This window comes from Ranitomeya variabilis, chromosome 3, assembly GCF_051348905.1.
Source record: "Ranitomeya variabilis isolate aRanVar5 chromosome 3, aRanVar5.hap1, whole genome shotgun sequence".
Lineage (NCBI taxonomy): Eukaryota > Metazoa > Chordata > Amphibia > Anura > Dendrobatidae > Ranitomeya > Ranitomeya variabilis.
In genome coordinates this window covers 611064088-611076735 of record NC_135234.1, presented here as the reverse complement: position 1 = coordinate 611076735, position 12648 = coordinate 611064088, and the positions used below count along the sequence as shown (strand labels likewise).

General features: G+C 40.7%; 1 protein-coding gene across 8 annotated transcripts in view; it reads left to right on the top strand.

Annotated features, from left to right (window-relative positions):
• ENOX1 (ecto-NOX disulfide-thiol exchanger 1) overlaps positions 1–12648 on the top strand; it is a 768733-nt gene that overhangs the window by 675928 nt on the left and 80157 nt on the right. The gene's annotated exons all lie outside the window — the stretch shown is intronic.

Here is a 12648-nt window from a genome sequence, read left to right as displayed (position 1 = left end):
GTCTGCAGAATATTATCCCCTGGTGAACTGATCATATGCAGTCACAGGCAGAATACATAAGAATGAACGAGGATCTGTAAGTGCTTGAAATACTAATTTTAGTAATTCTTGTATCTATCATAACCTAGCATACATTTTCTTAGAAGTTTAAATTGTTTACTTCTGAAAGTATATATGGTACGTAGAAACAAACTTATATACATTTGAATACACGCCCAGTTGTCAATTAGTCTAGCGATAGATTGCGCCTTTTTGTAACACTACTGACTGATGATAGCTTAGTGAAATAGTCTTACTTATTTTATATTACTAATTGACTTCTGCAGTCAATAAGTCCATGTAACTCAATGCACTGCTATGTACTGTGGCAATAACTCACACAGTTCTAAGTGAAGATATTCTCTAAATAAATGTAAATATAAAATAAATTTAGATTCCCAGACCATTAAATTGAATTAAATTAGTGCAAATACTAAATTCCAAAATTATTTAACCCCTTGACGACAGATTACATATATTTACGTCATATGTCATTTCCCTGACTTTGATGCAGGCTCCGACGCTGAGCCCGCATCTTTCCTCGCACATCACAGCTAAGTTAATCAGCCATCATGTGCCGTTAACAGCCATAGGTGGGTCAGTGCTTCGCTCTCAGCTGTTAACCTGCTAAATCCCGCTGTCAATCTCTGACAGCAGGATTTAACACTCGGCGGCGAGGTGCTCGTTATTTCATGCTCCCATCGGCACACCTGTGACATGATCGTGGGGCACCAATTGGAGGTCATGGCAGTCGCAGGTCTGCTGAAGACCTCTGTATCTGTTATTACGATCCTCCTGTGAATGCAGACTTTCTGCTGTACATAGCAGTGCTGATGTATAGCACAGGCGATCGTATGATCGCAACTTCAAGTCTCCTAGGGAGACTATTAACTTAAAAAACTGAAGAAAAAAGTTTCTAAAAATATGAAAAAAATAAAACACAAGTTCAAATCACCCCAGTTTTGCCCCATTGAGAACTGAACTTTTTTTTTTTTTTTTTTTAAATACACATATTTGGTATTGCTGTGTTAAGAAATGTCCGCTCTATCAAAATATAAAATAAATTAATCCGATTGGTAAATGGCGTAACGAGAAAAAAAAAATTAAAATTTTGAATTACTGTTTTTTGGTCCCAGCAATGTAAAATTCAATAAGAGGCGATCAAAACATCGGATAAACACCAAAATGGTATCAATAAAAATAATCAGCTCAGGAAGCAAAAAATAAGTGTCAGATCCCGAAAAAGGCAAACATTACAAGACTCAAAAAATGGCAATAAAAGCGAACACATTTTTTTCATACAAACTTCTGCCAGGTTAGTTTTACCATATAGTGAACATTGTAGGTAAACACCCCAGAAAACAATTGTGGAATGCCAGTTTTTGCAATTTCATAGCACTTGGATTTTTTTTTCCTAGTATCTAGTACACTATATGGTAAAATCAACGGTGCCATTCAAAATTACAACAAACAAGCTATCGTACAGCTGTATTGATGGAAATATAAAAAAGCTATGACTCTTGGAAGAAGGGGGAGCAAAAACGGAAAATGTCCCAGGCTTGAAGGGGGTAAAATAGACCCCAGACCCTAAAATTATGTTCAAGCAGACCTCAAAATATTTCAGACCTCAAGCTTAACCTCCAATCTAATAACCGTAATTCTGAACCCAGACTGGACAAGTAAATAAATTAGCTCCATGCACCTAAATTCAGACCCAGATCAGAATCCATAATTAATCGCAGACACCAAATGAGGGAGTAAAGAAAATTAAGCATACCAGACCCCTCTAATATGTTCACTCCTTCTTGAGCTCTGGGAGCCACCACAATGAGATCTGAATGACTGCACGCTACATCTGTCTGCTACCGGCGTTGGGGACTAGAGTGATGTGTTAAGTGGGTAAAGGAGGAATGTATAATAACGTAGCAATGCACTCATAAGTCACCCAAGAATTTATGAAGGAATTACTACGGTCAGTACCAGTGGCCATAGATACTGAGTCCATTACTTATATAGTGTGGTCATTATTATATAAAGTCATAGTCTCATCAAGGCCATCCGTCCTCTGAAAAGAGCCACCCTGATCAGCTGATTACGGCAGGACCAGCTAGTGGAGGCCATTGCGTGTTTGTCTATCCATGCATTTTCTCTGAATGGTCGACCATGAAATAAATGGACTCCCAGAGTCTGCCAGGGCAATAGCTCTTTTCCTTGGCATCGCTCCACTCTAGTGTAATGAATGTTGGACAGTGATTGTCATAAGCTTTCAACATATGCAGAAAGGGGCTATAAGCAATAAATAACAAGAAGCGAGGTGTGAGGGATTTTATTATTTGATTCCTGAAGTGGTTTCGCTAGTGGAATTATGCTTTAAGAGCCTATTGAATATATCCTATTCAGAGAATGATACTTGGTTTCAATGAGGATTATTAATTATCTCAAAAGAATGTGCCATATTGTTCTGTAACTAGATAATGTAACTGAACCGGGGAACTGAGCCATCTATTCACATTAAGACTATCCCATGAGGTTATCCAACCAAACAATGAGTAAAAACTGACCTCATCAGTAGTTTAAGGGTCAATGGAAGGTTCAATAGATGCTTTATTCATCACAGATATCATATGAAGGTATTTTAGGTATTCTGCTCTTTCTCAAAAGAAGGGAATTACTGATAATGCTTTATTACTGAAAACATGTACAACTACAGTATATCCACATTGTTTAACAGCTTGTTTTCTAAAATGATACAAGGTTGTTCTGTTCACTGCACAGTTGCATTCAAACATATGCAGTATAATATGCAAATAAGTGAAGGAGCTTTATTGACCCATCTCTATTCACTTTTTTACATATTTGAACTGGAATGCGCCTATTCATCCATGATTTATTTAGTGGACCTTGCGTCAGCATCCAGGCTCTTGCACCAATAATCCAGTGTTGCCTTTGTTCTTCACAACACACAAACATACAGGTCCTTCTCAAAAAATTAGCATATAGTGTTAAATTTCATTATTTACCATAATGTAATGATTACAATTAAACTTTCATATATTATAGATTAATTATCCACCAACTGAAATTTGTCAGGTCTTTTATTGTTTTAATACTGATGATTTTGGCATACAACTCCTGATAACCCAAAAAACCTGTCTCAATAAATTAGCATATTTCACCCGTCCAATCAAATAAAAGTGTTTTTTAATAACAAACAAAAAAAACATCAAATAATAATGTTCAGTTATGCACTCAATACTTGGTCGGGAATCCTTTGGCAGAAATGACTGCTTCAATGCGGCGTGGCATGGAGGCAATCAGCCTGTGACACTGCTGAGATGTTATGGAGGCCCAGGATGCTTCAATAGCGGCCTTAAGCTCATCCAGAGTGTTGGGTCTTGCGTCTCTCAACTTTCTCTTCACAATATCCCACAGATTCTCTATGGGGTTCAGGTCAGGAGAGTTGGCAGGCCAATTGAGCACAGTAATACCATGGTCAGTAAACCATTTACCAGTGGTTTTGGCACTGTGAGCAGGTGCCAGGAAGCATGAAGTGCTCCAAAATCTCCTGATAGCTAGCTGCATTGACCCTGCCCTTGATGAAACACAGTGGACCAACACCAGCAGCTGACATGGCACCCCACACCACTGACTGTGGGTACTTGACACTGGACTTCAGGCATTTTGGCATTTCCTTCTCCCCAGTCTTCCTCCAGACTCTGGCACCTTGATTTCCGAATGACATGCAAAATTTGCTTTCATCAGAAAAAAGTACTTGGGACCACTTAGCAACAGTCCAGTGCTGCTTCTCTGTAGCCCAGGTCAGGCGCTTCTGCCGCTGTGTATGGTTCAAAAGTGGCTTTACCTGGGGAATGCGGCACCTGTAGCCCATTTCCTGCACACGCCTGTGCACGGTGGCTCTGGATGTTTCCACACCAGACTCAGTCCACTGCTTCCTCAGGTTCCCCAAGGTCTGGAATCGGTCCTTCTCCACAATCTTCCTCAGGGTCCGGTCACCTCTTCTCGTTGTACAGCGTTTTCTGCCACATTGTTTCCTTCCAACAGACTTACCATTGAGGTGCCTTGATACAGCACTCTGGGAACAGCCTATTTGTTGAGAAATTTCTTTCTGGGTCTTACCCTCTTGCTTGAGGGTGTCAATGATGGCCTTCTTGACATCTGTCAGGTCGCTAGTCTTACCCATGATGGGGGTTTTGAGTAATGAACCAGGCAGGGAGTTTTTAAAAGCCTCAGGTATCTTTTGCATGTGTTTAGAGTTAATTAGTTGATTCAGAAGATTAGGGTAATAGGTCGTTTAGAGAACCTTTTCTTGATATGCTAATTTATTGAGACAGGTTTTTTGGGTTATCAGGAGTTGTAGGCCAAAATCATCAGTATTAAAACAATAAAAGACCTGACAAATTTCAGTTGGTGGATAATGAATCTATAATATATGAAAGTGTAATTGTAATCATTACATTATGGTAAATAATGAAATTTAACACTATATGCTAATTTTTTGAGAAGGACCTGTATATACACACACACATGTATTTTCTGTTACACCTTTGTACCCAAAAGTGTTTTGGATACCATTGGAGTTTTATGAAAGCAATAAAACTGCACGTTTCGACCAAAACGCTTTGCCTGTGTGAGCGCTACTTAATGCCTACCAGAGAGCGGGAATCCACAAGTCTAGCCTTCTGTGCTATCAGATCCGCAGCCACTCGTGAATACCATTGTCAAGAAGGGGGAATACTTTATCTGCACCAATGTTTAACAAGGTGGTATATGCAAAATTATTGTCTTTATAAATGCCAGGACCCAAGCTTTCCCAGCAGAATATTGTCATGCTGATCATCAGACCTGACCATCATCTTCCACTGTTCCAAGGTTCAGTTTTTTGTTGGCTCTTCCGATGACTGATAAGAGTCGGTATAGGCACTCTGACAGGTTTCCGGATTTGCAGCTCCCATGCGCAGCAAGCTTTTAGGCACTGTGTGTTCTGTGTTCTGCTATTTCTAGCGATTTCTACTACAGTAACTATTTTGTATAATCTATCACATGGGCTAGCCTTCACTTGCAGTTGACTATCTGACCAGTAGCTAAACATTACTTTAGCCTGATGAGACAACTGAAACCAGAACTGAATGGAGAGTAAACCAACCCTTCTGTCTCCAGAAACCACACTCTACTTTAGGTTTAATACCCAAATGACTGTAGGGCGCGTTTTTTTTTTTGTTTTTTTTTAACTGTTGTACATGGTCATGTAATTTTTATGGTCTCTGCCTGGCATAGCCGAATTACATAGCATAACTAATCCACACTCAGGACAGCTCTGCCATTGTCTTAGGCTAGTTTCACACTAGCGTTTGTAGGAGCTGCAGAGGGCTGCGGACTTCCTCTGTGAAGCCCCGCCCTCGGCCGCACCTCCGCCGCTAGCTCCGCCTACTTCTGCATGCGGCCGGCATGCGTCCTGTGTACCTATCTTTAACATTAGGTACGCAGGTCGTGTGGCTGTATGCAGATAAAATAAAAGTTTCTATAAAACAATAATTAATATAATTTAAAAAATATAAGCAAAACACTAGATTCAAAATTGAAATATTGCGTTGTAAAACAGCGCTAAAATATATAACTTGTCTTGCATGAAGCAAACCATCATACAGCCACATCAATGAACAAAAACTGGTTGTTGCAAAAACATAACAAAAATAAAATTGCTCACTCACTATTATATTAAGGTTAGACTTTTTTTTACTTGAATTTGCATTTAAAGAGTTCTGTGCTTTTGAATCTTGGCACTGCACTAGTTTTGGAGCAATCTGTGAAGAATAAATGCAAATATATTCTATCACTTCATGATGGTTTTTCCCGATCATTTATACTGCGCTGCCTTCAATTTCATCTGTATACTGCAACAAAATTGGTTCTCATGAACATACTAGCAGTTCTCCCTTGTGCTGCCCTCTTAGAAGACAGGATTTAGCAGCTGACAAGTGGATCATCACTCTGGGCATGTTTTTCTCAACCTTACAGGTCAGAGCCCTCACTGCAACTTCACTCATTAGACTTAGGCCTGGTTCAGACTGCTGCATTTCACAGTCTGTGCAATATATGAGCCTGTAAGGTCAGGTCGGAAGACCTACTGTCAGTCCTTACGTCTGTATATGGATCGTGAGCTATAGCCAGATAAACCTTGCCTCATTCAGACAAAATCGTGTAATTTCCATCATGAAGAATATTGTTATGAAATTTGTTTTTAACAGGTTTTTTTATCCAATTTCAGGATTTTTCATCTGAATGGGACTATTGACCATAATAAAGTCAGTTTGCTGTCAGATTTGTAGGCCTTGCATAAGCGAAAAGTACTTGGCTGCAAAAACTTGTTAATGAATAAGCCCTCACTTTATTTTTCAGACATTGTGTGACCCGTCCTACTGTCCCATAGAGTTTTATTGATCCATATACTCATCAGTTTTGAAAATGGATCCATGTCTCCGGTCTGTCAGACATTAAAGTCTATGCGTCGTGTAAAACTGAAGACATACTGTGTTCTTCTAAGTTCCATCCATTTTAACTTATTCATTGAGTCAGTGGGAGAAAAAAATTGGTCTGCTTCTCTCTGATGGTAACACTCTCTGATGTGTGAATGTAGCTTTGTACTTATTCAACTTCTTCCCTTCAAAGTGAAAATTACTGAAAAAATTACAATAAGACACTAAACAGTAACGCATCATTTATCTAAATGTTCACTTTGAAATGTTAAAGTATATTGTAAACAAATAAATTTGTGAGAGATACTTGTTTGGCGAAAAGGATTTGGAATACCTTTTTATTTTAGGTACATAGATTTATTATAAAAAGAAAAAAAAAAAATGCAGGCAATCCTTGGGTTACAAACTAGATTGGTTGTGAAGCCATATATGTATTTAAGTTGGAACAAGGCTGAGAATAAAAACATATTCGCCACTGACCACTCTGTCTGCCCCACTGCTCACCACCTGCCATCTGATCATCTTTTTTACACTGTCGTGCGCCATATTCCCAGCCTCTTCACTATAGACCACAGACTTCTGACAGCATCCAGGCCTTGGAGGTCACTGCACTTCATGAGGTTATGACATCAATGATGGAAATAAGAGGGCCAGATGGCGAGTGGCAAGCAGCAGGGCGGACGGAGTGATGAGCATTGTTTTTTTCTGAACCAATATTCACCTCTAGCTGTTCACTGGTCCCCTTTTAACCATCATCGGGCGTGCTGCATCTCCTGCCTATTTATTATAAACCATGATACTACGCGTCATAAGGTTACAATGATGATGCGACCTCATGACATGAAGTGTGCTCCAGGATTCGGCTAGAAGATTTGGTCTATATTGAAGAAGCCGGAGTTGCTGGGGGCAAAAATGGAAAGAAGGGAACCGGATGGCGTCCACAGGTCAGCAGTGAGGTGAGTATTTTAGGTTGATTTTTGAACATTGTAAACAGGGTTCGTACGTAAGTTGGATGTTCGTAATTTGGGGAAGGGTATTTATGCAGCTATGGATGAAATGTTAAGGGCCTACAATCGTCATTCAACATTAACCTGATAAGTTGCATCCAATAGACACAAGTTCACTGAGGTTTGTGTTAGTTTTTCAGTTGCAAAAGAATAGGCTTAGAATTTCTCTTTTTATTATGAGAGTTCTTAAATTCTGGAAATAGGTAATGGTCCAAATAACAGAAATTTGGGTTGACTAAATTTCTCCTTTAGCAGAGTATTTTATTTTAATGTAAGCAACATTTAGCAGTAGTGCGAGCTCCCCACAGCCCGTATGCTCCCACTCCCTGCAATAGTAATTTTTGAAACCGCTAAACAATACAGTAAAGAGATAGCAGCAGTGGCCGTTTTAATGTTTGTTCATGTTACTCCACGCAAGACTGCATACTCATTAATCAAAGAAGTCAAAAAATGTGCCTCTATCATAATGTGGCTATAATTCATTTTCTTAGGAAATGTTTCTAAAACATAATGCGCTTTCTGCATATAATTTTTCTCACTAAAGCTAGTTATGCAAAATACATCTTCCAAATTCATTTTTCACTGTCACATATTTGTATGTGATCCAGTTGAATCCATGCAAAAAATTGTCACTTCCATTTTGCTTAAAGTATGGCTTCCCTTAGAACACCTCAAAAGTTCAGAATGCTTCCTTTTTATGTTATGTTCTTGGCTTATAATCAGTTTTAACCTTTTATGCAAGGACAAGAATATTCTACCTGTATATACAGTATCTTCCCATTGAAGAATTGTTCACAGGTTTAATCTTCAGGAGCGCACTGCTTACTGGAGGAGAATACTCATCCCAGAGGCATAGTTTCGCCACTTGTCCAAACTGCACTCTTTGATTGCTGTAGTGGCATTGGAGAAGCGCAGAGACGCTAAAGCCGGATGGATTGTGTGTTCCAAGGATCATGCCAACTTTAGAGCAGCACTTAAAGTAATTGATTGAAAAGAGCCTTATAAGCACTACTAAACTAGAATGAAATAATTAAAATGTAAATGGTCTGTCGCAGCTTCCTAAGTAAGTAAAATTTCATAGTGTAAGCTCTGCGGAATAGATTGCTGTCAAGATTCCCCATTGTATTAGGGGTGTGCTGAGCTGTCAGCATTGGGAGTGGCAGCCAGCCGCCCATTCATAGGCAGTGGGGTGCTGGGCTTTAAATATTGTGAGTGACAACCAAGGCTTCCAATCTGGTCTGGCTTGCTGGGGTTCCTCCAGGTGTCACCTGTTCTGGGCGATTACCTGGCTATTTACTTGGCTGACAATTGTCAGATCACTGCCAGTCATAGCTTTGCTCTGTGGTATGTGCGCTTTGTATCAGCTATTCGAATTAATGTGGCCTGATCTTGACTTTGCCTTTGACATTCTGACCTTTGCTGCCTAACCTTGGACTTTGCCTTTTGACCATTCTTTTGCCTTAGCCTTTTGCCTTTGACATGCTCTCCTGGTATCTGACCCCGGACTCAACTTCCTTGTCACATGGCTTGTCTGAGAGAAGTCACTCGGAAGTAAGTGCTGAATTGCAAGCTCAGCTCTGAAGTTGTATGGATTACTGGACCTAGCCAGTTGCAGTACCCCTGTTTCTCTTCCGATGCTGCGACATGTTACCTTTTTTGCAGCATGAGAAGAGTGCATAGTTAAGACCAGCAATACGACCATATTCGTGGTCTGAACTGTTTTTCTTTACAAGGGCACCATCCCCGGAAAGCAGAAAGCCGAGAGAGATCAATGGTGTGCTCCTGAAGATAGACAATTGCACAGCTCCTTTACTTTTGTTACATGAGTGCAAAAGGTGCGCTTCTCATTTTATCTAAAATCATTGTACTGCATCCCTCAGTATAACATTCCTTCTAAAGACATTAACAGTCCTGCAAATCTTTGCAGCAGCTGGTCCAAATCTCCAGTGCTTTCCATATTCAGTTTCTTATTAATCTTAGTACCTTTCATGTATTTACTGAATGGAATAACACTGTTATTCTTTTGTGATATTCTGATGTATTCCAGCCTCAAAGGACAGCTATTTTGCCTCAATCTGACAGGAGAACCCTATAGACATGTTTAGTGTGTATGTCTTGAGCTTCTCTGATGCATATACTGAAAGAAAACCAATAACTTCAGGCCCCTATTGTTAAATTTTTTAGAAAAGCTTCATACACAGCCTCCAAAAGGATTTTTCCAGCTTCTCAAGGTTAAATTGGAGCCCCCTTTTTGGTCCAAAAGCTGAAATTAAACAGAACTTATTCCCTGGTGTAAACCTACAGTATATTTTTTTTTAGTTATTTTTTTCTTTTGTATAGAGACTGAATCTCTAGTCCAATCTGAATTGTAATTTCATAATTGCTGCTTCTTCATGTCTATTGAGAATTTAATACAGCCACTTCTAGATCCTATACCAACTGGATAGCCATTAGCTGCTAATATGTATTATACGTTTATTCACCAGGGCACATTATACTCGAGTTTAAATGGAATTCGTCAGCAGGTTTTTGCTACCTAATCTGAGAGCAGCATGATTTAGGGACAAAGACTCTGATTCCCGCTATGTGTCACTTAACTGGTCTGCTTATCATAGTCTCAATAAAATCAGTGGTTTATGAGCAAACAAGCAAAATCTATTTGTTTGGAGCCATGTTATCCCCCTGACCTGTATCCACACCACCACCACCACCACGGTTTGGCTGCTTTCTAAGTATGCACAGTGTACACAGCTGCTAATTAGTTGTGTGAGTGGCATTGTACTGAGCTCAGCATTAACAGAACTGCTTGATCTGCAACAGAGAGAAAATCAGTAATTTTATCAAAACCTCCCCAATCAGTACCGAAAGTGCTGCATTGCTGGAATTGAGGGTCTCTGTCTCTACATCATGCTGCTTTCAGATTACACAGTTAAAACCTGGTGATAGAGTCCCTTTAAAGGGAACCTGTCAGCAGGGTTGTGCATAATAATAATAATCTTTATTTTTATATAGTGCTAACATATTCCGCAGCGCTTTACAGTTTGCACACATTATCATCACTGTCCCCAATGGGGCTCACAATCTAAATTCCCTATCAGTATGTCTTTGTAATGTGGGAAGAAACCAGAGTACCCGGAGGAAACCCACGCAAACACGGAGAGAACATACAAACTCTATGCAGATGTTGTCATTGGATGGATTTGAACCCAGGACTCCAGTGTTGCAAGTCTGCAGTGCTAACCACTGAGCCACCGTGCTGCCCGTACACACAGTGTCAGGTCGGCGCCATTATACTGATTAAAATGATACCTGGTTGATGAAATCTGTCTTGTGGTTTAATCTGAATTTGTAGTTTTCAGTTAATGATATGCTCGTGGTCCGGAGTGGCTTGTGTGGGGGTCTTCATGTGGTGCTCTGATTAGGTATTCACAATGAAGACTGCTGACAGGTCACTGCTCCCTCACTGACCTGCCGCCTAATTTACATACTGATTATTATATGTGTTGAAAAAAAATACATATAATAACCCTCCCCCCCACCTTCCCAGCGCCAAAGCTTGCACCTTTCCAGGCACATGACAGCTGATCTATACCGCTGACCTATGCCCGCGGGTGTAATCACGGTCAACCCGTGGTTGTTAACTAGTTGAATGCTGCTGTCAATCTCTGCGCAGGCGCTGCCGGTGCCATTTTTGGATTTTTTTTTCTCTAGCAAGATGGCGGCCGGCGCCATTTTCAAACAGATTTTTTTTTTTAGTAACTTTAGGATTACATCAAACAAATATGTATATAATTCATTACATATGTGAAAGGCTGCAGCTCAGACGTCGCCGCTGGCACCTGCCTGCAGAAGGTTATTTTTTATCCAATATATAGTTAATATTGATTATGTAAACTAAGAGGTCAGTGAGGGATCAGTGACCTATCAAAAGCCATACACGTGAATACCTAAGCAGAGCACCACATGAAGACCACAGACTGCCCCGAAGCATGGGCATATCATTAACTCAAAACTGAAACTAAAGATTAAACAACCACAAGACGGATTTCATTATTATTATCATTATTATACATTTATGTAGCTCCATTTTATTCCATGGCACTTTACATGTGAAAGAGGCAAATACAGACAAGCGCAATAAACATGAGCAAAACAAGACACACACAAGTACATCAACTAAGGTATTATTTTAATTAGTATAACGGCTCTGACCTAATGCTGTGTGCAGCTTAAGGTACCTTCACACGAAGCGACGCTGCAGCGATAGCGACAACGATGCCGATCGCTGCAGCGTCGCTGTTTGATCGCTGGAGAGCTGTCACACAGACCGCTCTCCAGCGACCAACGATGCCGAGGTCCCCGGGTAACCAGGGTAAACATCGGGTTGCTAAGCGCAGGGCCGCGCTTAGTAACCCGATGTTTACCCTGGTTACCAGCGTAAAAGTAAAAAAAACAAACAGCACATACTTACATGCGTCTGCCTCCTGACACTGACTGAGCTCCGGCCCTAACAGCACAGCGGTTTCACTTTCACTTTAGGGCCGGCGCTCAGTAAGTGTCAGGAAGCAGACGCTGGGGGACGCATGTGAGTATGTGCTGTTTGTTTTTTTTTACTTTTACGCTGGTAACCAGGGTAAACATCGGGTTACTAAGCGCGGCCCTGCGCTTGGTAACCCGATGTTTACCCTGGTTACCAGTGTAAAACATCGCTGGTATCGTTGCTTTTGCTTTCAAACACAACGATACACAGCGATCGGACGACCAAATAAAGTTCTGGACTTTATTCAGCGACCAGCGACATCACAGCAGGATCCTGATCGCTGCTGCGTGTCAAACGAAACGATATCGCTAGCCAGGACGCTGCAACGTCACGGATCGCTAGCGATGTCCTTTCGTGTGAAGGTACCTTTAGGCTTCTTTCACACTTCCATCTTCCAAATCTGCACAGGATCCGTCAAGACGTTGAAATGACGGATACTGTGCAGATTGTGGGAAACGTGTGCACTGGGCCCGTCTTTCTGACGGACCCGTCGAGGCTATGTGCACCTGTTGTGTATGCGTCTTCGCAGCGGTTTTCCGCTGTGAAAACGCATACACAACACAAACCA